A 4,837-nucleotide genomic window follows, 5' to 3' on the forward strand; every position below is an offset into this window, starting at 1 on the left:
CTATCATTATTAAAATGTGTGAGTGCTCTGTTTATGTGGTCACCTACATGACAGAAGGGGGCATCAGATCACTTTATAAATGGTAGTAAGCCACCATGTTTTTGCTGAGAATTGAACTCAGGAACTGTAAAAGATTAGCCAGTGCTCCTAACTGCTGAGCAATCCCACAAGTTCTAGAAATAGTTTTGATTTAAGTTTTAATGCATTATGATAAGAAAATATACATAATTTCAATTTGTCTGAATTTGTTAACATCTAAAAGCATATTTTAGGTAAACAGACTTACATCACATTCTTATTTTTCTTTTGTACCACAACTCCTCTAGCTGATGCCCACTCAAAACCTATTAAACCTTTCATTTTTTATCATGTTCCTTAATATTTATAAAATATTGTAACAATAAAATGAATATTAAATTTTTTTGATATAACACAACAATCAATTGAATAGTCTTATGTAGATGTTTGCAGCAATACTGAAAATACATTTTTCTCAATATAAATTTTAAATAACTCCAAATATATTAACTGTATGATATTTTAAAATAATATATCACTATTAGTTTTTTTAATGAACATAAATAGTATTTTTTTTGTTTTTTTGTTTGTTTGTTTGTTTTGTTTTTAGTAGACCTTAAAAATCTTGACATACAGATTATGCTAACAGGACTCTGAAGCTGCCTTGTGTGAGGCTAGTCCAATGACTTGCAAATACAGAAGTAGATGCTCACAGTCACCTATTGAGTGGAACACATGGCCTCCAATGGAGGAGCTAGAGAAAGTTCCCAAGGAGCTGAGGGGAAACCGTAAATAAGGAACAAATTATGAACTAACCAGTACCTCCAGAGCTTGTGTCTGTAGTTGAATATGTAGCAGGGGATAGCCTGGTAGGCCATCTGTGGGTGGAGAGGCCCTTGGTTTTGAGAAGGTTATATGCCTCAGTACAGAGTACTGCCAGGGACAGGAGTTGGGAGTAGGTGGGCTGGGGAGCAAGGACGGGGAAGGGTGTAGGGGAATATTGGAATATAAATGAAGAAAATATCTAACAAAAAATGAAATTTAAAAAAAAAATCTTGGCTTACTGTGATTCAAACAAAATAAGAACAGTTTATGAACACTGGATTTCATTGTAATAAGGATCTACTTAAATTTCCCTCACATCACCAAAGAATTTTACCTCCATAGTAGCTAAGATAAGAGTTCACATTTCTGCTGCACCAAGGAATGAATTGTAGGCATGATTTTGGATAGTAATTTCCTGCTATGGTCAAAGCTATTTGACTTGAGTGATTGTTGTCATTCTCAGAATACATGTTACAGCGTACATTCACTTAAGGAATAGTGTGTGTATTAAGATGGTCTATCCCTGAAGTCATTCATCAACTGTTTCAATGAAGAATGGTTCTGCTTGGAGGGTGACACAGAAGTTAGTTGAGGGTAGGATTCAGTTTCATTGGATGTGATTTTTTTTCAAAAGCATTCATCTCAGAATAGTAGTAACTTATAAAGTCCTCTTCTTCAGAATTGATACAATAATAATAAATATCAAGCAAAACCTTCAGTCTCACTCTTTGTTTTTCTCTTATAAGCCACCTCCCAAATTAATTGTCTACATTAATTTTGGTTTATAAACCGTTTTGAAATATATAACCTGTTTTGAAAACCATAGTATAGTGTAAAAACAACAAATAAACAATCCTACAAATAGAGAGGCTGAGATAGGAGAAGCATAATTTCAAGACCATTATGTGGCACACAGCAAGACCGTGTTATGTACAAAAAAGCAGAAAGACTATATGGATTGTACAACATTGGACCTATTAATCCCATTTTCCAAATTAGGGACAATAGAATGACACACGGCTAATTTCTAAATACTCACATTTTTGAATTTCAATTAATTAGGTTATGTTGGTAATATTAATTTTCATATTAACAGATATTAATGTATACGATTACTTCATATTAATTTTCTTGTTAGAGGTGGAAGTACGTTTGTGTGGATTTGTTGAAAGATTACTTTCTTGCTTCTTCTAGGGTGTAGTTTCACTCCTTCAGTGGGTGTTTTCCATCTATTATTCTTTCTGGGGCTGGATTTATGGAAACGTTATGTGTAAAATTGGTTTTGTAATGGAATATATTATTTTCTCTGTCTATGGTGATTGAGAGTTTTTTTCAGTATAGGAGCATGGGCTAGCATTTATGTTCTCTAGAGGCAGAATAGATGCTGGGACTCGTATCCTTTTATGAAAATACATCCATGAGTTGAGAGAGGAGGACTTCCACTGGCCTGTGTACCCTAGTGCGATGTTCTAGGTGCTGCTAGTGATGTGGGAACTAAGTGACAACAGAAAACACCTCTTTCATAATCCAACCTAAGAATGTCAGGCGGAGTTTATTTTGGCTGACTCATGGTAACCGGATCTTATATAGAGAGGTTGGGACTCATGTATCACTTCAGATAGTGCTTTTAAGTTCAGTCTTTTATATTTTACAGAGAAGGAAAAGAGAGATATCACTTCATGAAGGATAACACCCAAGAAAGCAAATGATCAGGGCAGTTTTATGGCAACAAATCAATATGCCCAACACTAGTGTTTCCTAGTGGTTTGGTGGTGTTAAGTAGCCATGAAAGCTACTGGACCTTAGAGGGGCTGGAGAAAGTCAGATTGCGTTTTGTTATTTTTTTCTTTTATTTTTACATTTCCCTTTTTCAGGCAGTCTCATTTAGTTTTTCCCCGCTGCTAAGACACTAAATGTTATCAGGTACATTCGACCTTACTGATCTCCATGGGACTATACTTGGCAGGATCAGAGTGGAATCTGGGTATTTTGCAACCAATTAACTTGTCCACTTGCCTACCTCTGGTCATCTCAATTTCTCCACCTAAATCCTTTACTGATAATTTCTTCAGCATGCAGCCTATGACATGATTCACAGGCAGGTACTAGAACTGCTTCTGCTTCAGTACGAAATTCAAGTCCTTTCTCTTCTTTAGGACTTGTTAACATTTGAAGATATACAAATGCATTTATCTGAGGAAGAATGGGCTATACTTAACCCATCCAAGGAGGCACTATACAGTGCTGTAATGCTGAACATCTACAAGCTAACCACCTCTGTAGGTAAAAATAACTCCTTTCCTTTGTGTATGCATTGTGTAACCTGGACTGTGCTCATGAAAAATACACCTTGGGAGAAATTACCTTTTGGGTTATAATTGATTTAGATTGCTTCTTCACTGTTGAATCAGGAACTGCTACAGAAAAATATTTCTTTTCTATGTTATTTTTTGTTTTTTGGGTTGTTTGTTTTTCTATATATATTTTCTCTGCAAAACCCTGGCCATCTTCAAGATAACTCTGTACACAGGCATGACCACAAACTCACCTGCCTTTGCCTCTCAAGTTCTGAGTTAAAAACATGTACTACCACCACCACCACCACCACCACCACCACCACCACCACCACCACCACCACGATCCAGCTCAGCATATAAATTCTTAGTTTTAATGAGGATCAATTATTCCTTTTAGAATGAATATTTCTTCCATGAAATCTAGAACTCTTAATTCACTTAGTCATAGATATCTTCCAGTTTTCCTAAATCTTTTATTTTGTTCTTACATTTAAATCCATGCCCTTGTGAATTAATTTACAAACAGTATGAAGTTGAGATTGAGGCTGATTCTTTTACCTATTATGTGTCATGGCTCTCAAGGGAAACAAAACGTATAGCAAAAATAATTAAGTAAATAAATAAAAAATAAAAATTATATATATATATATAATGCATGATATTATAAAACTATGATGTATATGTATATATTATATTTTATTTATTTATTTATTTATTTATTTATTTATTTATTTATTTATTTATTTATTTTAGCTATTTTCCTCAATTACATTTCCAATCCTATCCAAAAAGTCCCCAATACACTCCACCACCAGTCCCCCACCCAAACCCCCCCCACCCCTTGGCCCTGGCATTCCCCTGTACTGGGGCATATAAAGTTGGCAAGTCCAATGGGCCTCTCTTTCCAGTGATGGCCGACTAGGCCATCTTTTGATACAAATGCAGCTAGAGTCAAGAGCTCTGGTTACTGGTTAGTTCATAATAATGTTCCACCTATGGGGTTGCAGTTCCCTTTAGCTCCTTGGGTACTTTCTCTAGCTCCTCCATTGGGGGCCCTGTGATCCATCCAATAACTGACTGTGAGCATCCACTTCTGTGTTTGCTAGGCCCCGGCATTGTCTCACAAGAGACAGCTATATCTGGGTTCTTTCAGCAAAATCTTGCTAGTGTATGCAATGGTGTCAGCGTTTGGAAGTTGATTATGGGATGGATCCCTGGATATAGCAGCCTTTAGATGGTCCATCCTTTCTTCACAGCTCCAAACTTTATCTCTGTAATTCTTTCCATGGGTGTTTTGTTCCCAATTCCAAGAAGGGGCACAGTGTCCACACTTTGGTCTTCGTTCTTCTTGAGTTTCATGCGTTTAACAAATTGTATCTTATATCTTGGGTATCCTAAGTTTTTGGGCTAATATCCACTTATCAGTGAGTACATATTGTGTAGTTCCTTTGTGAATATGTTACCTCACTCAGGATGATGCCATCCAGATCTATCCATTTGCCTAGGAATTTCATGAATTCATTCCTTATAATAGCTGAGTAGTACTCCATTGTGTAAATGTACCATATTTTCTGTATCCATTCCTCTGTTGAGGGGCATCTGGGTTCTTTCCAGCTTCTGGCTATTATAAATAAGGCTTCTATGAACATAGTGGAGCATGTGTCCTTCTTACCGGTTGGAACATTTTCTGGATATAT

The sequence above is a fragment of the Mus caroli genome, unplaced genomic scaffold, assembly GCF_978045245.1.
Source record: "Mus caroli unplaced genomic scaffold, Mus_caroli_1 scaffold_22, whole genome shotgun sequence".
In the NCBI taxonomy this organism is placed as follows: domain Eukaryota; kingdom Metazoa; phylum Chordata; class Mammalia; order Rodentia; family Muridae; genus Mus; species Mus caroli.